Raw genomic sequence first — 25,225 nt, 5'->3', positions numbered from 1 at the left:
CGGTTTTATGCAAGTTTCCCCTATCTGTCCTTTTGAAACTTGCTTTTAACAAAACACTACGCTCTTCTGCGTAAGAAGGGTGCCTCTGCAGAATCTAATGGATCGCTGCAGCTGCCGAACGGTGTAACTAGTGGAGTTTGAAGTATCCAGAAGCCCTTCAACTCTCTTTTCCCCGTGTTTCTCGTTGGCAGATAGACTGGTTCTCTGCTTCCCGTTGTGTACCGATCGCTCGTTGTATGTGCGAGCTGAAAGTCGGGCGATGATGTGTGCCAGGCTCTGTGCAGGAACGCAGTATTAGCAAAAAATCACACCCTTAATGTTCTTTAGATGATCTAATGGCGGTGGAAAACTACTGAATTTTGCGTGCATGTTGCCTCCGTGCATATTATCTTGTATTGTGCTTTTGTTGGGTGTTGCAAAAGGTCTTGTCTGGTTTTAAAATGGAAGAAATTGCCAGATGGGTAATCTCTCCATACGAGATAGCTCTAGGTGATTCAGTAAGTTTTGGGCTTTGTTCTGATTTGTTTACTATTAAATCAGATTATCAGGCTAATTAATACTAGATCCTGTCTTCAATTGTATGATGGGTTTTGAACATGTGTAGTAAGAAGTTATGAGCTGAGTTTTCTCTTAAACCTTTGCCCTGTGATGATTGTAACTTCAACATCTGTAAAATATTTAGGAAAAATACCTTTTTTTTTAGTTACCTAGTGTTTCACATAATTTACGTGCTTTCATTTTACTATCCATCTTAATTTAATGAGTCTGCAAACTTCAAATTTTCAGTAGGACCGCTCACACATTGTTTTGTGCCTTGTCATTTAAAACCAGGTACAATCCGTGACGCAGGTGGACTCATTTTCACAGGGCCTATTCATGAAGACAATAGAGTTGATTATTGTTGTTGTTGAACAATTTGAAGAGTATAGAGTATTTGACTTGAACATCAAAGGCCCTCCCATACCACAAAGCTAGTCACTTTTTGCATGACTCCAGTCAGGGTAATTTGAATTTATTGTTGATTGTTGTGGACTTGGACTGTACTTGCAGAATACTGTTAAGGTAGTTCACACAATTTTGTGAAAGATGTTTAGCTGAAGATAAAATGTATGTATTTGTCTGCTAATGGAAGAGAAATGCTGTGAATGTCTTCAAGGACAAAATAACTTGGTGGTAACTGTACAGCCTTAAGGAATATTCAGTAAACTTGTAATGTAAACCAGGGAGGGGAGGAGGAAGAGTAATACTTGTAGAAATGTCTGAAAACAAATTATCTGCCACTGAAGTCCTCTTTTCCTCTCTCATGAAGAATAATGGTAGGTACATAACTGAGCGCTAAATTGAATTGCAAACGTTACAAACGGGCAGTAAAATTGGAGTAGCAGCTTCAGTACTTTGAAATAAAAACATGATTATATTAAGTAAATTTAAAACTTTTGAGTTGAATTACAAAGCAGGTCATAACGGTTATTTGGAGGATAATTAGTAATTATTTTGGCTGAAGAAAGACATGTAGTGACATTTCACCATTATAGCTGAATAGTGGGGGGTTATTTTTTTTGTTTAGGTAGTGAACGATTTAGTTAGTGTGACATAGCACTTCTTGATTCGTCTTTACCTAAGTGAGGAAGGTGCTGTGAATAATTATTTGTTGCATCTTTCTAATACTCATTTCTTCTTGTATTATATCCTGTGCTATGTCCTATCCGGTGCTAGGCAGACACCTTTTCATTTTTCCCTTGTTTTCTCTTCGTAATCATGTAGCTTGACTTCAGTTTTTCAAGGAGCTGTAAAATGAATCAGATAACCCCAAAGTGCTGATTGTCTCTGCTGTGAACGTCTGCCTCTGGTAAAGTTGGAATCAAGCCTAAAATACTTTGCTGGAGGACTGTACTATTAGAGGCATGCATCTAAGTTTGGTTTGTGGCTTTTTCTTTTTTTAATGTCTGAATGGAGAATTGGGAATGAGGAGACTGTATGCTTAAAATAGGCAAGAAACTAGCATATGAGTCTAATGTAAAGTATACTAGTTATTTTTAAGTCATCCTTTAAAGCTTCTGAATGTATTTGAGGCATTAGACTTCCTTGAATAGCTCAACTTCTCTACTTTCCACCTATAGAGTCAGAAAATTAGGCTAAATTGGTTAAGTATTTGACAATGAATTTTCTTTGTGGCTAGGAGGGCAGCAGGACAAACCATATTATGAATTTGGTACTGGTGTGTTTGATCTCTTGTGCCATATATTTGGTGCAGTGAGGATGGTAAGTGTATTCTGGATTTTTTGTTTGTTTGTTTCTCCTCATAGCAGGGTGTTAATATAGTCTGTTCTTTCAGATCTCTGTATAGGTAGCCTATCTCTTACTACACAGAGGGAATAAGGGATTTCTAGTGTAAATCTCCACATTCTGAAAATTTGCTTCTTAGAAGGCTGGTAATAGTGTAACATAAGTAAAAAATTAGGTAAGTGTTTCTTGGAAGTATTTTCTTTGCTATTTTGTTATGAGTAAGGTAGATTAAGGCCTACCTTTTAATTCAGGTCTTTAGAAGAGTTCATGAAGAAAGTATAATTAGAATTTATGGGGGAAGGGGTTAGGTGGTAGGGAAAGGGGGGAGTGGATGATGGTCCTAAGGGTCTTAGAAGGTGTGTGAAGCACTACCTCACCCTGGGTTCTTTGTCTTTCGTGGGCAGTGTGTTTAAAGATGTTTTACTTCTGAAATCTCATCAGGGTTTTGAAGAGACTTTATCTCAGCTTTTCCTGTTTCTGATGTTGACGTTTTGAAGTCTTGGGTCCCAAGAAGGAACACAGGGCAGAAATTGCTGCTGTGCCTCAGCAATTTGAACTTTTTTAAGCGCAAGCGCCAGCTCTGATTTTGATGTCACTGGATCTTTGCCTCTGCATGACTTGCAGAGTCCTGTATGGGAGACTGCATGGTATGAAGTGTCCTGAGCCCTTGTCCCAGCTTAGGTACTTCAGTATGAAAAGTTGTTTGTTGTCAGTGTATTGGATGCTATTGTGAAATTGTAGAACTATCTTTTTTGTTAAGAATCAGTTATTCTTTTGAATGACAGTACTTTAACAGAGAAAAAGAAGCCAAAACAACAACTTGAGACTTTATTTCTTCAAACATTTGCATATGTTTTAATTTTCAGGATGCAGGATGTTCTGCTAAAATACCTGCTTAAGTGTTTACAGAGCCAGGCTATTAGTTTTTCATACTAATGTATAGCTTTCAGTTTTACAAAAGTTGCTGTCTGGATAGTGAGGATATTGAGAAAGGTATGCAGCTGATGCAGTTTTAAATCAAATTCTTAATAGCGTAGTTTTCAGCTCAACATTGCAAATAATTAGTAGTATTAAGCCAGTGGGACTTTTCCCGTGAAGATGCAGTTAGGTTTATGTGGAAGTTCTTGCAACAGTAGCATAGCCCCCCATACCTTGGACAGGAGAGTTACTGCTATGCATTGTGTCTGCAGCTTGGGTTATTTACTCTGCCTTACGAAAATGGGTGCTACTACATAAAGTAACTGAGACTGGTGTGGAATCCTTTTTTTTTTTTTTGTCTTTTCGTTTTTTTTTTTGTTTTTTTTGTTTGGTTTTTTTTTTGGAGGAACAGTCTTTTGTGTATTTGCTTTGCTCTCTCTGCAAGTCATTGAAGTTGATGATGCTTGTGTTTAGCTCCATGCCTGGAACATGGCTTTCCTTCAGTGGTGCCAAGAAGCTGAGGCTACAGAGCCTTAGCCAACATAGATGTCTATACCCGGGATGCCAGGGAAGAGTTGGTCTCAAGTCTGAGTCAGTGATGTTAGGCTGCCTCTGTAGACAGTGGGGAGAAACGGAATAATACAGGCAGTCCTTTGGAGGGTCTAAGACATGCCTGATACCTGCTGAATTGTCTTCCCGAGGGCCAGTTCTTCCTTTCACTGTTTATAAAGGAAAATGGGAATGGCTCATTGGGACTTGATGTCTAAAACTAGTTAAGAAGAATTCCACATCTAATGTTGAAGAGACATTGTCCAAACTCATTGTCTGCCTCTGTTAGGTTACCAGGTAAAACCTGGTGTATGGGGTAGGACTTGCTTTGCCTCTCTACTCTTTGTCTGAGGGATTGAGAGGGGACCTTAGAAGTCCTAATCAAGGCACATTTTCTCCCTTGCTGGTGTGCCTGCAGTATCATTAATAATTATTCATTATTATTTATTACAAGTTTAATTAAACTAGGAAGGTAATCTTTTAAACTACACACTTGAAAGAACACTGCATTGAAAGTGTTGTCTGATTTTCTTATATGAAACAGTGAAATCTGTCTAATTCTGTAAACCCCATGAGCTTTATTATCAGTGTAGTTTAGTCTTCGAAACTATTGATTTTCATTAATTTGCTTCCATTATACTCTCCATTTCCTCATGTCTGTGTAAGTTACTGTGTGCTCCATTATTGTATGGAAGTATAAATCAGCGGTAAACCCATGAGTCATGAAATTGGAAGAGCTGAATAGAAACTATTAGTAGGTTTCCTTTTTCTTCTTATGCAGTCCTTTATTTGACTACTGAGTGTTTTTAAAGCTCTAGCAATAACAGAGCGTAAGATGGACTGTTCTTTGCAGCCACGGTAACTATGATAATCATAAAAATGCAAGAGTGTTAATTGAAAATCAAGACTACGCTGAAGGTAGTGGGGAGAAGAGAATAAAAAGTCACAAATATTTAAAGCGGGAAAAAAAGAACAAATTCTCTACCGTACCTTGGTATCTTCTACTGAAATGAATGTTAGAGCCAGTAAGCTTTATACAGGTTTTTTTATAAATGTAAGGAATGAGAAGGATTAAACAATTTCCTGAGGTCCTGCTACTGATAGTGTGGGTTTTTTCCTTCGTGTTGGGTGCTTTAAAAGAACTTTGTTAATCTGCTCAAGAGTTTCATTGTCCTTTCTATTGGAAAGTGGTGTTGTCTCCCCCGCAATGTTTAGCGTGAATCTTATTAACTTCAATTTTAAGCCCATTGCATCTTCTGTCTTTTGAGAAACTGAGAACAAATTGATCCCCCTTTCTCTGCAGTAGCCTACTAGGTACTTTCGTTCTTAGGAAGTTCTCTTTCAACCTTCTCTTCTTAAAAAGTAACCAAATCCAGCTCATGCTGTATTTATTGTAGGCCATTCTTAATGTTCCTCCTCTGTGTCAGCTGTTTTCTTGAAATGGGATGCTGCAGTGGGGGTACAGTATTTCATCTATAAGTGTACTACAAAGTGGAGCAAAAAAGATTACTTTGCTTATTCTGAAAGCTGTGCTTGTGGTTGTACACTTCAGTGACGTTTGCCTACTTTGCAGTTGCCTGGCATTGGCCGTTCAGCTTGGGATTTAGACACTATTCATTTTCTTAAAGTCTAATACTTATATTTCCCATTTGCTTTTTATATGAATTTTGTGCTCATCCCCACTGGATTTTGTTCCTCTTCTGTCAGTTCTTTAATTTGTAAAATTGATTTAAATTTTAATTTTGTCCTTCCTAGCTTTTCATCATTGGCATATTTAATAAATGTATTTTGTATTCAGCATCCACGTTGTTGATGTAAACATTGAATAGAATGAAATTCCTTTGTAATAAACCTTTTGATTGATATAACTCTCAAAATTGCTTTCCAGGGAGTTCTGCCCCTGCCACATCACATTTGTTTTTTAGACCATGTTTTTTCTGGCTTATGACACTAATGGGAAATGTTTCTAAAGTCATACCTCTTAATTATTATTTTTTTAAAGCATTTCCTTCCTACTGTTCCTATTCAGAGTCAATTACTGTATTTTAGAGGGAAGTTAGGCTGATTTGATCCAACTTGATTGAGATAGTAATGCTGTCTGCTAATCTTTTCTTCTATGTGTTTAAAGATAACTTGTCTTGGAACTTGTGGCAACAACTAGCAACTCACCTTAACTACTTTTTGCACTGTACTTGTCTCCTGTGAGATTTCCCCTGCTCAGAGCAGCAGTCAAGTGATTGATGGGGACAGAACTTTTCAGCATCAGGGTTGTCCTAGCTCTGGAAAACTTTTGATCCAAAGATAAATCTTGTCTTCAGACTTTTGAAGCTGCTGCAGTAAACTTCAGCAGGTTGCCTACAAAAATGACTAGAACTCATGTTTACTGTTAATGGTTAGTATTGATAAAGCAGTGATCAGTGCTAATTCAGTTGGGAATTGATTGTTCTTATTCACCCATGACTGTAATTTGCAGATAACTGAGAAACTTAGTAAGTTTTGAGACAGGGAGGTGCATGTTATGAAAACGATGACCTGATCTTCTAGTTGTCTGGAAGAGAACTTAGTGATTTACCCAAGCAAACTTGCTTGCTCCTTTCATGCAGACCTTACGCTTCCTTTTTAATCTAGCTTAATGTATCACGTAGGGGTGGGGTTTTGGCTTCTTCCGGTATTTAATTCTGGAAATAGGCTGTCTTAATACGATTTTCTTTAAAATGAAGGAGCTGTTCTCTTCTTTGTGCAGGAGCCAGGCAGAGAAACCGTGGGGAGAAAAGAGAGTGGAAGTGTCAGTAGCATCCCCTAGGGCTCTACAGTGTCATAAGACACAGCAGCTGTTGTAACTTTCTCGTTATTGAGATGCTTTTAAATTTCTATTGACTAGCTGCCTAATTTCGAGTAATTTCCAATCCTCTTGAACTGGATATCGCTTAAATTCTTACATAGCTTTGGGGTATGTATTGGTTTGAGGTGGAATGGGAAAAGTTACTGTTTGAGTGGGAAAAGTTGCTGTGTAATGCCGTTACACTGATAGAGACTAAATCTGTAGACCCAGCCAGTGGCAAAAATAGGGGTCAAATTGTGAGCTTACTCTTCATTTTTGAGAACTCTTTGTGGAGGAAGAAAAAAATCTCTGCCAGCTCAGCTTTAGTGATCACAAAGAAGCTTAATGGAAAGTGTAGAGAGCTGGTTGAACTGAATGATTTCTCCCTTCAGGTGTGTTGGCAGTTTTTATGTGTTGCCTTCTAAGTCAGCAAGAGTAAAGCATTTCCTCCTCGAATTTGGTGCAGCCATGGTAGTGAATTGAGCTCATAATGTAAAGACTCTGCTGCTCTCTGTGCAGAATGAGATCTGATGAAAGCAAGGGAACCTGTATTCTTTAATGTATTTAGTATTGCATTCAACTTCCTCCCTGTTCTCTGGGAGTATTTATAACCCAAACTTCTATTCTAGTCCTAAACTACATTGGATGTCTTAATGTTCCCAGTTGCCTTAGAAGGTAACTTAAAGTTCTTTCGAAGTTCTGTTATTGCTGAACAAGGTTTTCAAATCTTGTGTAGGAGGCTGATTGTATGAATTAAGGGCCTAATTTGGACTGCCATAATGATAAAATGATTCAACCTTGAAACAGCTACTGATTTGTGGAGAAAAAATTAACAACAGAACTATTCTGGGATTTTGTTCAAGATGGCATAAATCGTCTTTCAGAACAAATTCTGGAGTGGCAAAATCAATAACTCTTGAAGTACTTGGGGGATGTTAGGTGATCAGTGCTTGAGATCTCAATATATATTGACTAAAAAGGTATAAAATGGATTCTTGTAAGGGTAGGGCCTTTTATCTTCAAGCTCTTAGGACTTCGGTTCCACTATGAAGCTTACTGTTAGGTGGCCTCATGTATACTTCTACAAAGACCTGGTGTTTTGCCCACAGCTTAAAGTCATCTTAGAAAAAAGGGGGTGGGGGGATTGGCTTTTAATTAATAGTTTAAACTTAATGTCTTAAACCCCTTCTTTTCTTTAAAAATTAGTAATCTGTTAGAAAATGGTTGATGTAAAGTGGATTTCAGACATATTAGAAGTGCTCCATTAATACAGTTATATGTCAGTTGTGAGAGTGTATTAATGCAGGTTGAAGTGTGGCTCTGAGTGTCTACAAACTGATAGAGATGCCAAACGTACTGGCTTAGTAGTGGGGAAACTTTGAATGCCACATGAAGAATAATGTTGGGATGGGGAAAGCAATGACCAGGTGCAACTTCAATTTCCAAAGTCAAAATAATAAGAGATTGATGAAACAAACCATGACATTCATAATTGACTTGAGAGTATATTTCCCAGTTCTGTGAAGTAACTTGACATTGATGAGAAGGCTGGCCACATGGTTCCTGGTGCTGTTTGGTACTGGAAGTAAATGGCCCCTTCAGGATATTAAGAGTATATGGAGGAGCTGACCTCTCTGAGACCAGTTACTTTCTGCAAACAAGTAAATTTGAAAGTGAGGTGAGTGAAAGAAGGAGGCATAGTTCACAAAACACTAATCAAAAATACCTTTTTTTTAAAAAAATTCTAATCTAAAGTCTAATACTGTCAATGGAAAGAGCTTGCTGACTTAAAGATTTCTGTTTGTAAGACTTGGGCATATTATGCTTTTAAATGTATGTTAAATGAAATTTCAGAGGTAGTAGTGCAGGAAAAAGCTTTTTTTTTTTTTTTTTTTTTTTGGTCTTTAGCCATGTAGCCTATTTCTATTCTAGCCTATTTGTTTTTTTAGCTGGCTTTTGTTTAAGTAGCAAATACATTTGTATCTCAGTGTTTGTGTATTTTCACACTCAAAAGTAGCTACTTGCAATTTTTAAGGTTATTTCCATGTGTCTTTGCACACAAGCTATGGCTGAGAATGTGGGGGTGGGTGGAATAGCAACTGATGGTGTTTGCTTGAGGAACTCCTCAGAGGAAGAGGGGAAAGAAGAGAAGCAGTGTAGGAATAAGCTGTGAGCCCAAAGTGAGAGCGAAGTCTGGAAGACAGCAGAAGGGAGTAGGGAGCAGAAATAAAGCTACCGTCTTGCAAGGTGAAGGAAGGATCAAAATTATGCGATTTGAAAGTTCATTTTTTTCCAAATAAAACTTGGTTTAGGGTTTAAAGCTCTCCATATGTTCTTTTATACTTGCTGGAAGAGAAAGATGTGGACATAATGAGAAACTTCAAGTACTAGCTAGTTTGAGCTCATGTCCTACATAGGTCTTTTCTTTTTTTGGCATAGGTTTCTCAAGTCAGATAAGTGTTGTAATAAGAGACCCAAATGTTAAATTAAGCATCTTCAGCTCCTACACTGTAAATCCCCAGTAGCACAGTTGTCATGTAATATTTTCATCCTTTAACTAGACCTTAATTTTTAGTGATGGGAGTAGGACCATTATTTTCCAAGAAGCTTCAAATGTGAGTAATGAATAACTTCTTTAACTGCAAAAACTTTTATGTTTTCATGCCAGAAAAGCCTCTGTCAGGCCAAAGTTCTATCTTTTCTTTGCTGACTTAACAAGGTTCAGATGAGAAGAGTAATTTTATGAAGTATTTTATGTTGTTCTCTATTACTAGTAATTTGGATATATTGGATCATGTAGGTAGGGGGGGACCTCTAGTAGTCATTTAGCTCAAACCCGGGCTCAAAAGTCAGTCTAACTAGAGCAGGTTGCTCTGGACTTTGCCCAGAAATTTTGAGTAACTGCAAGGATGGAGATACCACAGTATGCCTGAGCAACCTCTTCCAGTGTTTGACTGCCCACATGGGTGGGAAGAGAGCTTTTCTTCTCAGCTAGCTGAAATTTCCCATTTTCCAACTTGAGTTAATTTCTTCCTTCTTATCGCTGTGTGCACCAAAAAGAGGCTGGTTGTGACTTCTCTGTACACTCCCACATGAAAACTGAGCAGAGTAGCAAGGTCTACCCTGTTGCTGCCTTTTCCCCAAACTGAACAAACCTAGCTCACTTGGCCACTCCTTGTGTGTCATATGTCGCAGCCCCTTGATGGTCTTGGCAGCCCTCTGCTGACAGTACCCGTTATACCAAGGTCTGTCTTTTACTAGTGAGTGCAAAATTTGACACATCACTCCAGATGCTGTCTCACCAGTGCTAAATGGGGGAGCGAGGGGAAATCACTTCCCCCAACCTGCTGGCTCGCTCCTGCTAACAGCCCAATACTTGGTTAGCGTGCTTTGCTTGCAAAGGGCGCGTGGTTGGCTGTTATTCAACACAGTGTCCACCAGGAACCCCAGATCCTTTTCTTTTTAGTGCCCAGCCTATCTTGTGTGTTCTTACTTCACCTCTGGTGCAAGTTTTTTCTTTTCCTTAGAATCACAGAACCATAGAATGGTTTGGGTTGGAAGGGACCTTAAAGATCATCTAGTTCCATTTCCCTTCCATGGGCAGGGACACTTTCCACTAGATCAGGTTGCTTGAAGCCCCATCCAGCCTGGTGTCGAACACTTCCAGGGAGAGGGCATCCACAACCTCTCTGTGCAACTTGTTCCAGTGCCTCACCTGTTTAGTGTTTCACCACCCTTACAGTAAACCACTTGCCATGGTTGATCTTCATGAGGTTCCCATCAACACAGTTCTCTTGCCTCTTGGGGTTGCTCTGAATAGAAGCACTGCTCTGGAGTATTGATCTCTCTCTCTCTCTCCAATTTGGGGTTGTCCATGAACCTGCTGAGACCATCATCCAGGTCATTAATACAGACCTTCAAACAGCATTGGCATCACTGTCAGTTCTTGAGTCACACCACAAGTAATCAGCCACCAGCTGGATTTTGTACCACCCCTCACCCCCACTTGCAGCCCAATAGGCCATCTTGCTGTATTGCCCTGTCGCCTAGTCTATATCTCACCAGTGGGGCTCAAATGACACTATGGGAGAGTGTGTTGAAGTCCTTGCTAAGGTCAATGTGAACAATATCCACTGCTCCAGGGAAATTTGCTCAATCACCTTCCCAGGGATGGAGGTGAGACTGACCAGCCAGTAGCTCCTTGAATCCTTCTTCTTGAATGTAAGCGTGAGGTTTGCTTTTTATTTGTGGACAATGGGGTGAAAAATTACAATGGAGAAGATGCTGTAACATGCTGATGTAGATATTTTAACTACTCCCTGTTCCTCAATTTAAGAATTCCTTGAACAGGATCAAAAATTATAATTATTAAATAAAGGAAGGATAGATGTAGTCATTTTTTTTGCTGTGTGCATTACTTTAGTTTGTCAAAAGAAACAACTTATTACCAGCAGTAACTTTTTTAATGTGTGATATGTTCATGACATCCAATGTAAAGCTGGCCTCAGGCATGTATTGTAAATATGTTCCTTTGTACATTTCTTTTAAGACTGGGATGGTGTGCTTCTCTGATGCCTGAGAGGGTCCACTTTTTCTTATTAAGCGGAGCTTAGTAGGTAAAATAGAACTTGAATAGCAATTCAGTAAATAAGAGGTGGTCACATATTTGTCTTTTTTGTTGTTTTTAATACTTGGACTCCTAGTGTTCTGTAGTATTTATGCAGTTTCAGGGTATGTTGAGTCAAGCATTTATTTCTATTCAAATTATTTTTATCCAGAAAACTAACACTTTTATAGTTTTCCATATTCACGTTGCAGACAGTGTTCTTCAGAGTTCTTTAACTTCCATCTACAGTGATAACTTTATTAAGCTGTTGACAGTTAAATTATAGTGTAAAACCTTAATTGTCATGTGTTAACATGAAATAACTTCCCAGAGTTTACAAAGAAAGAATGTAACTGTTTTGCCTTTCTTTTTCCTATTCCAAAGTCAAGTTATTGGATTGAACTTTCAGTATAGATAAGATTCTTTTGTGCAAGGTTCAAAACTCCTGTATAAAATCTTCTGTGGGCAAATACAGAATCCACAGAAGAGGAACAAATATACAGGCAAAGAACTGGTGTTTATACCTTTACAATTCTTTTAAGTGGACTGTAAATGCTTAAAAAACACTACCTAGGAAAAATTCAGAAGATGTGATCTTCAAAACTCTTTTAAATCAGTCTACTTATTAAGCTACTGGGGAGAAACCTCAAATAATTAGTTTGCATGTATATATATGTGTAAGTATATGTATTTTTTACTGCTTAACTTTTTTTTTGTGAAGTGAAAGTTTAAAGTCCCAATTTAAAGACTTGTCACAAACATCAGCTCAACTGTGTTAAAGTGGTCGTGCCTTTTTTGACAAGCTTTTAAAACCTGAAAATGCCTGTTGAAATGGTTTCCTCCAAATAAAGAATTTAGCTGCCTAAATGAAAGGAATAACTGAAAATAGCTTTTCCCAAAAAGCCCAGGTCCTCTGTAACACATTGCAACACATTACCTTCTTCAGCAAAGTCTTTGTTTTGATCTCCATTCTCCTGTATCTGTTGTCCAAAACTGGCAGGTCAGTGAGCATGTAAATGTATGTAGAGTTTTGCAGCACTGCCTCTGACTTCCGCAGATTATTTTGTATTAGTGTATATCTCTTTTCTCTGTGGTTAGATTGCCAGATATCTGACAATGGGATAAAGAATCCCATTGTGATACGGGTCAGTAGCAGGCATCTAAGGGCTGCTGGGCATTGCTATAGAGTAATAGTAAAACTGATGGACTGCATCTGACTAACAGATTGACTGGGAAGCTTAAGTGCAGCCACACAGAACTGCAGTTTTGTTTAGGAGAGCAGTGGGAATGGTAGATGCTTATCGTTCTCGTTTCATGCTCTACTACTTGTATTTCAGTCCGTTGTCAGGTAGTTCCAAAGAAAATATTAAAAATAAACCCAAACAAAACATAAAAATCAAGTGGATTACAAAGTATTGGTAGCAAGAAGGTCATGGTAGTTGCATTGATATTTTAAACAAAATTACAAGTTGTGTATCATTTCAGCAGCTAAATTTGGTACTATATAACTGGAGGATTTTCACTTTGTGCCATATGTTTAGATAACAGAAGAGCTTAAAAGGACATGTGGAAAAAGGGAACTTCCTTGTCCACAATCGCATTTTCTGTTTTTTTTCTGTAAAGATGCCTTCTCTTTTTTGTATTACCCAGGTTACATCCTACACTTTTGATTTACCTTCTTGTCAGCCTGATGTTGTCCATCCTCCCACACCACTGTCCTTCCTATCTTGCCGGTTCTTTTGTTTTATATGTTTTTCTTGTGCGACTCACATACCCTTTGCATTGTTACCTGCTTGCTTTGTGTATAGAATGAGCTGGTTGGGGTAGTGCTCATCTCTGCTTGGCTTGCTTGGCAAGCTGCAGGCTTGAATTGTTTGACTCTGTTGAGCTCATCTGCCCTGCTGAGGTTCAAAGGGGCTTTTGGACTTTAAGCTGTTTGGCCTTGCCAGGCCTAACAGAATTGACTACTTTAATCTGCCTTAAATTCTTTGTTCATTGTTTCCTCTGTTCCTAGCAGTACAAAAAACTGATAAGGAGAAATAACTGTTTTCTTCCCCCTACCTGAAAAGACAGGGGACAGAAAAGATGCATTTCTGTGTAACTCCTCTGTGTTTCTATCTGCTCCCTTAAGCTGCTGCTCAGAGGGTTCTTGTAATTGCTTCCCTTTGATTTGTATTCAGTTTCTCCTAGGATGAAGTATTAAACAGTTGCAAATTGTCTCTATGGCACATGCCTCAGTCTTTTGCTTTTGTAATGTCTTAGAGAAGAAGGTATTTAAGATTAGCATTGACAGACTTGGCAGAAGAATTTCATGCTTTACCATCAGCTGTCGGTCTGCAATACTGAAACCCAGCTCTACAGCGTGAGCCACCAGTTTCATCCTGAGGCAGGGAGGAGCGGAGTCCTTCCCAGCAGGTGAAGGAAGGTACACAGGTCCTGGCTTTGTCCCCCTGCCACAGAGGGAAAGAAGGAAGGTTGCTAATGCTTCTGTAACCTGGGGAAAAAAGGTGATGGTTTGATGGCACTAGAAAAGTATGAAGAGGAGAATTTAAGTACAAGTAGGGGGGGAGATACCCGTGGGGTACACAGAGGGAAAAGTGATTTCCTGATAGAAGCAATAAGCAAGGAGATCCAAACAGAATGTCTGTTTGTGTCAAAACACAGGAGTGCACATAGCTCTATCAAGTCAATTTTTAGCAGGTGTTTTGGCTCTGCAGTGGCTTGTTCAATCTCAGTAGTCATATTTTAATTTCTTTTAAATTTTTGAGAGCCAATTTTAAGCAGTTAGCTTATGCTTTCTTGTTATCTTTTAATAGACTTTTTTTTGCTTTCTGCTTCTTGAATTCACATCTAGTATCTAAATTCTATTTTTTTTTCTCTGCAGTCATGTGTTAGAAATTAAGAGAAACAGCAGCTCATGAAAAATGATAAATGACTAATTCCAGGACTTAGAGCCCCATGAGCAATGTGGTGTATAAATGCAAAGAAGCTGACTTTATTATGTGGTTGTTCTCCTTCCCTTCTTTCTCTTTGAAGCCCTTTCATTCTCTTCTGGCCTCTTAGTTGTATTGCTCCTTCGTCAGCCTGGTGCCTGCATGGTAGTGGCAGTGGCTGCAGCAATGATTGATGTGGAGACTAAATTGCTAGACACAGTTAGTGAGTATTTCGTGGAGCAGTTAGTCCACAAACCTGAAGATGGAGAAGCAGTTTTTTATGTAGTTCTGATCATTGTGTGCAGGACCTGGTTCAGAGTGTTACTGTCAAACAGACGTTCTGCAAAATGTATTTAAATCTCTTACAGGATCAAACACTTCTACCTCTGAAAATCCCCTGCTTTGGGGGTTTTGTTTTTTAGAGAAAACTACTTAAAATGAAAAAGTGTATTGACAACAATTTATAAAAGTAAAATCCTTACAAGTGGCATGGGAACTGCTTGAAAATGCCATGTGGGAGTCTTGGAGAAAATGCATGCACCCATAAAAGATAGTAAGTCCAAAAAGAAACTGGCGCGGCATTGCTAAACAGCAGGGTAAGAGAGGTAGTTACACAAAGCAGTTTTCACCTTTTTTTTTTTTTTTTTTTTAAAGGTCGAGTTCTGTTTGCAGGAGGAAAGTACAAAGGTTCATAAATTCTGTCAGGATAAGGTAAAAATGCATTACAGCTAAGAAAGATGTTTGAGGAACAATTTGCAGAAGGTATAAAATTAATCTTTTTGAAACATGCTGGGAATGAGAAGCCCATTAGAGAATGTGTAGGGCTAATAGATGATCTCTCCTTCTATCTGATTGGAAATAAAGCTCTATCAAAAAAGAAGCTATTGTTTTACCACTTACATCTGTGTTCATCTTTGAGCTTTGAAGAAGTTCCGATCTGGAACCTTTCATTATGGAGGATGTATCAAAGGATCTCTCTTCAAACTGAAGTGTTGGTAGAAGCAATTATTGAACAAGTTTTTTTTAAAAAAAAAAAGCAGGAAAAAAAAAAAAAGGCATAAACCAGATAGTATTTAAAGGTGCCAGTTGCCAGAACTAGATGGTATTTAAAGGACCTGAGGAATTAAAACAACCAAACTACTAAATGTAGATGTGACCTCCTCCTTAAAACTTGGTATTCAGAAAATTTGAAAGTAATTTTTAAAAAGACCTTTACTACTTACTAGTAAGCTTAACATCTACAATGGGAAAACTAGGAGAAACTATTACAGGGAATAGAATTAGTGGATAGTTACCTAATACAACACAGTGGGAGGTCCATGTGGCTTTTGCAATAGGAAATCATGCCTGAATGATCTTGTAGGATTCTGCAAAGGAGTCAAAAAACCATGTTCACAAGGGAAATCTGGTGGTCGTAGTCTGCTTGGTTTGCCAGGGTTGTTCAACAAGGCTTTCCATCAAAAGCTCCATGGGAACCTAAGCTGCTATCAAATGCGAAGAAAGGTCATGTCATGCAGGGAGAAATAGTCTTCCTCTGTTTTATTTTTAATACATTCATTTTTTTTCTTTTCTAAAATGCTGACAAATAAAGGTAAAGGGATGTCATCTGGAAAGAAGATGAATACTGAGATAATGATACTATGAATTTGTGAAGAAAAAGCTGACTGTGAGGACTTGCAGGAAGACTTTTTGAGGTAAATAAGTGCTAAAATGACAGTTGGCTTTCTTTGTTGGTAATTATATAGTGATGCATACAAACCGTCCTAATTTTACTTATACAGTATGAGCTCTGACACTATACTCCTCTTCAAGAAGTGCAGCAAGTAGGATTCCAGGAGCTACAGGCTGGTTGGTTTCATCTCTGTCCTTGGGAAGCTGATTGAGCAAATTTCACTGGAAGCCATTTCCAGCTGTGTGAAGAATCAGAAGGGGACTGGGAACAGCCAGCACAAAGCTAAGAGGGGCAAACCATGCCCGACCAACACCATTACCTTCCATGATGAGAGGACTGGCCGTGCAGACAAAGAAAGAGCAGGGGATGTTGTTCACATTGACCTTAGCAAGGACTTTGCCACGCTCTCCCCCAGCGTTATTTGAGGCACGCTGGTGAGACATGAACTAGGTGACGGGGTGCTATAGTGAGCTGCCTGTTGGGCTGCAAGTGGGGGTGAGGGGTGGTACAAAATCCAGCTGGTGGCTGATTGCTTGTGGTGTGACTCAAGAACTGACAGAGATGCCAATGCTGTTTGAAGGTCTGTATTAATGACCTGGATGATGGGACAGAGTCTGGTCTCAGCGGGTTCATGGACAACCCCAAATTGGAGATAAGAGTTCGTTTCTAAGTGGGAGTGTGTAGACAATGAGAACCAGACTCTTATTGGATGCATACTGTGATAGGAGGAGGAAATGAACTCAAGTTGGAAAATGGGAAATTTCAGCTGAGTGAGAAGAAAAGCTCTTTTCCCATGAGGGTGGTCAGACACTGAAAGAGGTTGCTCAGAGACACTGTGGCATCTCCATCGTTGGAGTTACTGAAAATTTCTGGGCAAAGCCCAGAGGAACCTGCTCAAGTTAGACTGACTTTTGAGCAGGGGTTTGGGCTAAAAATGACTGCCAGAGGTCTCTCCTAACCTTAATTACTTTATTAGTCTGATGCTTAACATTCAGGGAAAGGCAGGAATGGCTTTTTGACTGGCTAGGATAAAGACTGCTGGGTGCTGAGGGAGCTAGAATTGTTTTATGTAAACTGTAGGTCACATGGAGCAGATAACCAAGGAGTGTCAGATAAATGGTGAAGTACCAGGTTCAGAGTAAGAGGAGGTGAGCCTTCCCACTGCAGATGCTAGAAGATAATCTGGGTTCAAATAACAATAGTACATCTATAAAGAGGTCTGTCAACAGCCTTGAAATACAGCATTTTGGGAAGTCCCCAAGCTACCGATTTTTGAAAGGTAGATGAGTGCTTAGGGTGAACTGTATGTTGTCCTTGTTCCTTAAGTTTTCTATCTATTGGCACTTGCTTGTCAGAAGCAAGGATACTTGACCTTTGGTCTGGGCCAGTATGTCTGTTAGGGGGATTGCCAATTCCAGTCGCTCAAGGGAGGCAAGGCTGCTACAGCTCCGTGTCCCTGGGTCCAACCAATAGCAGGGCTGAGCATGTATTCCTAGTAGGCATCTGCACGAATACATGTATATAATATATGCATGGCCAGTCACAGAATGCAGTGTGCACAGACAACACAGCACTTGTGCAAACATAAACAGTACCAATGACCTTGTCCTGTTCCCCTTTCTGGTTGATCATGGCAAAAGTCCATTAGTGGGAAATATATATATACAACATGGATCCCTCCAGTAGCTGGCCTTAGACACTGTCTGTCCAGGAGCTGGCTCCTGGATCCCCAGTCTCCCCACCTGCTGGTACCTGGGTGTGTAAGCCCCTGAGGCCTTATAACCATGTGCCAGTTGTTGGTACAGACCCCCTTGTGTACACCAACACAGACACACACCTCCCAGTTGACCCCCAGACCTTATGGTCTCCCCAGTAGCTGTCCTGGACCTCCTGGCCCCTCTGGTAGCCAACTCTTCCAGTTGTCTCAGACACACATATACATAGAAATGTGTCTCTGTTGTCCACTGGACCCTATGGTCTCTCTAGCAGTTGGTCTAGCTGGACCTCCTGGTCCCTCCAGTAGGCAGTTCCTTCAGTTGTCTTGCTCATGGAGAAACACCCTAGATTTATGGCTGCTTTAATACCTGGCTCCCCAGTCACTTAACCTACTCATTAGCTAGTTTGCCTTGATACTGGCTAGTGATTGCACACTGACATACGTATCCTCGCTCACTCCTGTTGCTGGCACCACAGATGTGTGGACCCTGTGACCCGTGGTATTCCTCCAGTTCTCAAATTAAGATTGATTCTTCCCTTACCATCTGAGATACAAGCTAGTTAGTAGTGCATGTGAAAATTCTTTTACGTACGGTGTTGCTTTTCAGTGGGCTGTCTCTTCAAATTCAAAGGCTGCAGATGATAAAACCGGTAACCATGTCTATCTTTGCGTAATTTTTTCTGATCTCAAACCTTTTTCTGGTCACAATCTTGGGAAAGGATTCCAAATGATGAACTAAAAATTTGTTGTTAGATCTTATGCTATACTTTTTTTTGCATCGGTAGCTCACTTAAGTTTAAGTCTTCCAGAGCTGAAACGCTGCTGTGAGGAGAAGAATCTCTTCAATGAGAGTTCAGCAGCGGTATCTTTTTATTGAAAAACTATTAGAGTGGGCTTAGCCTTTTTCTTCTGTTTGATTCAGAGTAGATTAATGGCCTACACTTTTCCAACAATATAATGCTCTCAATTACTGTTGATGCTTATGTGACTGTGTTGCGAAGATGTAACTGCAAGTTGTATAGAAATTCAAGCTGTGAACTAACTAGCTTTATCTACTGCTTGTGCAGCTGTGGTGGCAAGCCAGGGGTCTCGATGGGGCTTTGCAGTGTGGTGCTTATGCTGGTTGTAAATTAAAGCTTTTTCTCTGAGTGTTCTTTGTCCTGCTGCTGTACCTTTAACTCTGTTCTTATTTTGTTCTCGTTGTTGAGGGTTTTTTTTGTGTTGCTGGTGATGTGGCTTTAAGTGTCTGTATTGTATAGTGAAACCAAGATGTTAGAGCTGATAGTCCAAAACCTGAGTGAAATTCAGTCTTACAAAATTGAACCGTAGGATGACAAATTAGCAATTCGTGCAGTGGCTCCTTTCAAAAAACCCCCACCCATTCATATAAAGGAGATGATTTTGTCTACTGCTTGATTTGTTTATTTACTTAGTTTATTCCTTGTGATTTGCAAGAGTGTGTGAGTTGTGGAAAAAGGTGACAAATTTAGTTGTGAGAAGATGATAATGAGAAATACCTGAGTTAGAAGAAGTTGGGGGGAAAAAAACAGTTAAGGATAATGGCATGGGTAGAATTATGGAAAACTTTTCAAGATAGGAATTCTGAATTTCATATGGGAGTTAAAGGACTTGGAAGGCATAGAGGTGGTAGAGTGTGGTCAGTATATCTGAAGTTCATTTTATGAACACACTTGAAGTCTAGGGAATGGCTGAGAAAGATGTGTGACTAGTTAAATGAGTGAAGGAATAGTAGATTTTTAATATATACTGGATTTTTTTTCTTTCTTACTTGGCATGAAAGTAAAAGGAGGTTTTCTAGGCACCATGAATGAGGAAGCTTACTCCTTGGCTGCAGCAGTTCTGCTACGCCAATAGCAAGTTCCCTACCCTGCAGCAATTTGTGATTGTTGGGAGGGAAGTGATACAACTGTAGAATTTAACTGGTATAATATAATTGCATTTTCTTATAGGGACCAGGTCCGACGTTGGTGATCTCCACTGAAGGAAGTTGTGTGCTTCTTACCTGCAAGATCTTTCAAATGCCTGTCAAGCATAGGATGACATGACATTGCTAGCTGTGTGATACAGTGATTTGTTACTCACTAGCTCACTGCAAGTATGCTCTAGGTGTTTTGTGTGGCCAGAGCAAGATGTAGACAGGAGGAGGAAGTTCTTGAAGTTGAGAAACTCCTGGCTTTGCTTACATGCAGAATGTCCAGAGGACCCTTGTTTTAGGAGTGCATGAGGGAGGACTGGTTGAGAAAGATAAAGGACATGGGATGCACTGCCTTGTAAACATAAGTGGATTGCAGTGGTGGAATCAGAGCAGATGGGGGTTAAGGCTGTGGGTGTTGCTGAGAGACTGGGGCCTTTCAGAACTGAAACTGAGTGGGGAGGAGAAGCAGAAGGGTACATGTGGCTCAGCAGTGAAGTGGAACAGAGACTGCTGGAGGTTTTAAGAGGAGTTTTAAAAACTGGCTACACATTTATATATTTATTTTAACAGGCAATTCAATCCAAATTGAACTGCCATCCATAGAACACAGAGGTAGGGTAGAAGCCTATTGCTGTTTCCAGCTTTTAAAACTCACAACAGGTAAGCCTAATGTATTTTTCCTGACTTCTGAGACAACTCAAATCCTTGAACTCTAAGCAGTTTCCTATCCCAAACTAGTATATTAAGAGAATCCTTCTAGAACAGTGCTCATTTTGAGACTCATTGATAGAGAAACAGTTTATAAATAACAGCAGTGAAACCCTTGTAACTTTTCAGAATAAATACAAACTCTTGAGGCAAGGAGACAAGAAGTTTCTGTATGCCCTAATTCTTTTCTGCCTTACAGGTACTTGGTTTGTCACATTAGTTTCAAGTTTCTTGGCCATGGTTGCCCATATAGCACTCAAACTGACTTTTGCAGACACTTGTACTGCAATAGATGGATTATAAATCCATTGAATCAAAATAATCATCATGGAATACAGTAAATTTTGTGTGAAATTTGTGAGCTGCATGTATATGCACTTTTAATCCTTTCCATAATGAAAAGGCATTTTTGGCTTGATGAGATGTCGGTATGAAAAGTACTTGCACATAAAAAGATGAGCTTAGATACATCTGCTATGGTAAATCCCATTCAGCTGACGTTCTGCATCTGCAAATTCTGACAGCTTTTTATTCAGTGGTACAGCTGTTAGCATAGGTACATATGGTAGCGATGCTTAGAAATACTACCTGCAAGTTCTTGAATATGTATAAAGCAAAGAAATCCTTTACCTTTATTTGGCACTTTTAAGATAAACTACACTGGCTCTTGAAACTGTAATTTTAAATCTTCAACTAAAGACTTTATTAGAACACAACAAATCTGACCAGGATAAAAATAGGAAAACCTCAGGATGAGAGGGAGAGTTAGTTATAAGGCTGGAAAACAAATTACTGCTTGCTTTGCCTGTCATTCAAGTATGTTGGCTTTTCCTTTGTCCTTCTTTCAAATCCTGTTCATTCTTCCCTCTCCCAGTGGTTGCTCAGCTTGAGACAATTTGCATTTTCCATCTTGAGGTTTTTGCTCAGAGTCCCTGAGAAAATCTTGTTCAATCACATTTTGAGACTTGAGTGTGGTTCTGCTTTCTGAAACTGTCAAGACACTGTCAGTCTTAGCTGCCCTGTAGCTTCCTTACTCGCCATCTGTCCCTCTCTGTCACCTGTGTGCTTCTCTTTCGTATTTTTAATGGCTAAGAGTGTTCAGTGTTTCGGGAAGAAGTCTCCTTTCTTCCCTAGTCTCCTTTCTTCTCCACCAACTCATTCCCTAAAACTGCTGGTTTAGTCTTTCTTTGTCACATGACATTTTAGGAATTGCAAAGGGTTTTATGGTGTTCTGTAAAATGTAACCTCTTGAAGTAATGAAGGTACTGAATTCTGTAAAACATGAACATGAGTTTGTATCTTCTTAATCTGACATTAAATGTGGGTTTACCACGCTTCTGTTCTCTTCTGTGCTTTCCTGCAGATGCTGGTACTCAACCATTTACACTGGTTACACACAGGAAAATAGTGTTTGTTTACTTTCAGTATTCCCCCAGTGGCTTCACATTTTTCACAACTACTAAGTGAGGTTTGTTTTTTTTTTTCCTTTGTAACTTTGATCAAAGCAGTCAGGTCTTTATTTCAGATTGTCAGCGCATATTCTTTTGCACCTCTTATGTTCTTCTTATATATATGTGTGTGTGTATATATACTTGTATGTATTTTGGAGAGAGGAGGTAAGAAGTGTATTGTGGAGAAGAACTTATTACAAAAAAAGTCCTTGATATTTTGGAAGTGTACAGGAGGAAATTTTAAGCTTATGATGTCTTATTCAATTTTTTCTGTTGAAGGTAGGTTGAGACTGATTTTGGCCCTGTTAAAATAAGAGTAGATTATTATTTTCTTACGTAAAGGTTACTGGCTGCTCACAGTGTAGAGAAGGGAGTGGGGAGAAAGGGCCAAGGTACTTCTCTGCTCCTGCTTTCCGGACACAGCTGTTCTTAGTATTGTTTGGTACTCTGTCTCTCTCAAGCTGAATCGCCTGCAGGGGGAAAAACTAAGGAGGGGCAGGTGCACAAGCAGCTCCAGAGCTGGAGTGATAGTACAAGGCTTCTTTATGTTTCCTAGGAACTTAGGTGAGAAATCCCTTGCTTTATTTCTGTTTCTGCACTGTAACATATGTACTGCCATCATTAATGACTTTTGGATGTAAATAGCAATGGTGTAATGACACTATAAAACCTTTTTATTTGACGTTAATGGAAGTAAACTTTGTACCTGCAGTTGATGGTGTGAATGTCTAATGCTTCCACTGACAATTTTTTTCCTCCTTAACTTCTTGAGGAATTGATCAAATCTACAGTTAACTGATAAGCTTATTGGGAGTAAACTTAATTACATCATACCCTACTTATGCAAAAATTACATGCACGCTTTATTGTGGGACTTGAGACTTCATTTTTTTTAAAATTTGAGAATGATTACATTCTCACAGATTAGTCTTGCTCTAGGTTTTTTAATCTTCAGTTTTGAAGACGACACACCTAGGCGTCATCTTGGTGGAAGGATGACTGCCAGTTACCAAGGTATTTTACCATAATTATCTTAGTGTAGTTACTTGCTTTGCACATCTGGGAAGGATTTGGAAAGATTCAGTTCAGTCTCATTAACAGACTCCAGCTTTGTGACTTTCAGAAATGAAGGAACAATATTAGCTATTGTGAAAAGATAAATCAATTGACAGTTGTTGCATAAATAGTGAAATAGCTCTCCTATATCTCTCACACTGCCTTGTAGCAGCAGTACAACAGTGGCAGAACCCCTACTTTTTTTCCACCTTCTTAAACAGGGAAGAGTCCAGGAAAAGATTATGGTTATGTGTGAGCACATGACAAAATCACATGTCATTCTTAAGAACAACAGAAATCCCTACTGACACAGAGGCAATATATCTAGGTGTTTACTGGCTCACTGCTGATGTATTTTAAGGAGGCAGAACTTCTCAAAAGAATGGTATTTCAATGCTGACAAGTCAAGAAAAACATCAATTCTGATGTATATGGAATTAAGGGCCATTCATGTTTATAGACATGGGTAAATGAAACTCTCTAAAGTTCATCTAATTCTAGTTTAGGGTATGCTAAATATATCTGTTTGTTATTGCCTGGCCCGTAGGCAAACTATTCCCCCAGCACACACGCAGTGTTTTATTTACAGTTGCATAAGTGTCCTTGCTGCATGCCTTTGCAAGTCGGTCACATATGTTGTGCAGTCCTATCAAATAACGTATCCTACATTTGCATCTTCTGGCTATTGAGTGAAAGGGAAGTGAAAATGGTTTCCTCAAAAGAGAGTGGGGTTTTTTTTGTTTGTTTGTTTGAAATACTTCCTACATGTAGCAGAGAATGCAAATTTCCACTGTTGGATAAGATTTAAAGTCACAATGTCAGCAGCATCTCCTTGTTTCAGAAGATGGGATGAATGCTTATCTATATTTTTCCATATTCCTGTGTTGCTATTGAGAAATTGTAATAAAGGGGGAGGTCAGGTCACTGAGCGATCTTAACTGCTTTATTGCTTGCTTCCACTTAACTCAGTGTTCCAGACTACTTGACTCAAATGCTTCATCTGGAACAATTCACACTAACTAAACTTACAATTTATGCTATGAAGATTCAAAGGCCACCCTGGGATCTCCACCAGTGATACCAGTGGTAGGAAACTTTTTTCAAATAAAGAAATGTAGAGGTTTGCTGTTACTTGGTTTCCTTGATACAATGAGGTATACTCAACCTTCTATTGGAAGTCTCCATACAGTGATCCAAAAATAATTTGCCAATTAGTCAAAATAACTTGCTTCTTACTTTCAAGACAAGATCTGTTTATTGGTCTCAAAAACCTCAGCTCACTACTTCAGAGATATCACAGAACCATGGGCTTCAGATTATTTGGTGAGTCTTCCACAATGTTATCCTCTCAAGTAGGACCTAAAATGACTGAGGAGCAGCTTCTTTAAACCTATGCTTTGTTGACCAGCTAATTTGATATTGACAGTTTTCTGGGGGGTGTTGAAATTACAGATTTACAAAAATCTGTGTTTTAAGCTAACTGTTTTGGGGAGGGACTGGAGGGCAACTGGCAGTGTTGACCTGCTGTCAGCACTTCAGTAGAATGGGTAGTGGCTCAGACTTCAGCGACTTGTAGCTGATATTAGCAGGAAGATAATCTTTGAGTAAGGGTGTGTGTTTTTAAGAATGTGAGGGACCTATGGTCTCAACTGCATTTGTTTAAAATCTATTGGCATTTTTCCAAATCTGCAATTATGAATACTTTAAAATCTACCTAGAACAAACTTTTTTAATACAATCCTAATGGCACCAAGAGTTACTGCCCTCCCTCTCATAGTGAAGTTTCCATAACTGACAAATACGGTGAACAGGCAGGAAGCTTTGTCCTTCTTTTTCTTGCATTGGAAGGTAAGCATAATGGTAGTCTGTTCAAGAGTGCTACAAATTTCAGCTGGTTTCTTTCAGTATGTACTATAGTATTCCAGGTTTTAAATGTGTTTTTTTTTAAATCTGACATTTGTAAAACATGGAACAGTGTTCTTCTAGAATGACATAGCTGCAAATCCACATGAAATGTTTTATCCTTTTACAAGAATTTTTTATGTGAATCACTGATTTTTTCAGAGGAAAGCTACTACTCAAAGGTCTATCCAGTTGATTTACAATAGCAGTAATTGTTTTCTTGTTAGAGAAAATTGTAGAAAATGTGTTGATCTATTTTGTAAACTAGCTATCAGATCACTTTTTGTCTCTTCCCTGTTGCTGGACATTATTTATGGAATAGAGCAGGAAATAAATCAGATACTAGCTAATGACATAGCTTTTCTGTAATTTTAAAGATTATAAAAAGCAAAATATTGAACAGGATTTTTATGCAGAGTGAACTAATGTTCATGGTAATCTACTCTTTTGACCACAAAGAATAGCATTACAGTTTCAAGAGCTAATATTTTTCAGTACAAATGTTTCTAGAAATGAGCAGACATCTTCAGATTTGCACTGAGGTCAGGAAGATGATTTTGTTGAAGGTAGGAAGTGAGAGTGAGTAGTTATGGCCCTTAAAAATGAGTACTGATTTGCACAGTTCCTGAAATGTTCAGCCCTTTGGGTTTTTTAATTACTTATTTATCCT

General features: G+C 39.0%; 1 protein-coding gene across 1 annotated transcript in view; it reads left to right on the top strand.

Annotated features, from left to right (window-relative positions):
* HS6ST3 (heparan sulfate 6-O-sulfotransferase 3) overlaps positions 1 to 25,225 on the top strand; it is a 305,740-nt gene that overhangs the window by 967 nt on the left and 279,548 nt on the right. The gene's annotated exons all lie outside the window — the stretch shown is intronic.

This window comes from Buteo buteo, chromosome 14 (assembly GCF_964188355.1).
Source record: "Buteo buteo chromosome 14, bButBut1.hap1.1, whole genome shotgun sequence".
Classification (NCBI taxonomy): domain Eukaryota; kingdom Metazoa; phylum Chordata; class Aves; order Accipitriformes; family Accipitridae; genus Buteo; species Buteo buteo.
This window is presented reverse-complemented; position numbering and strand designations above follow the sequence as displayed.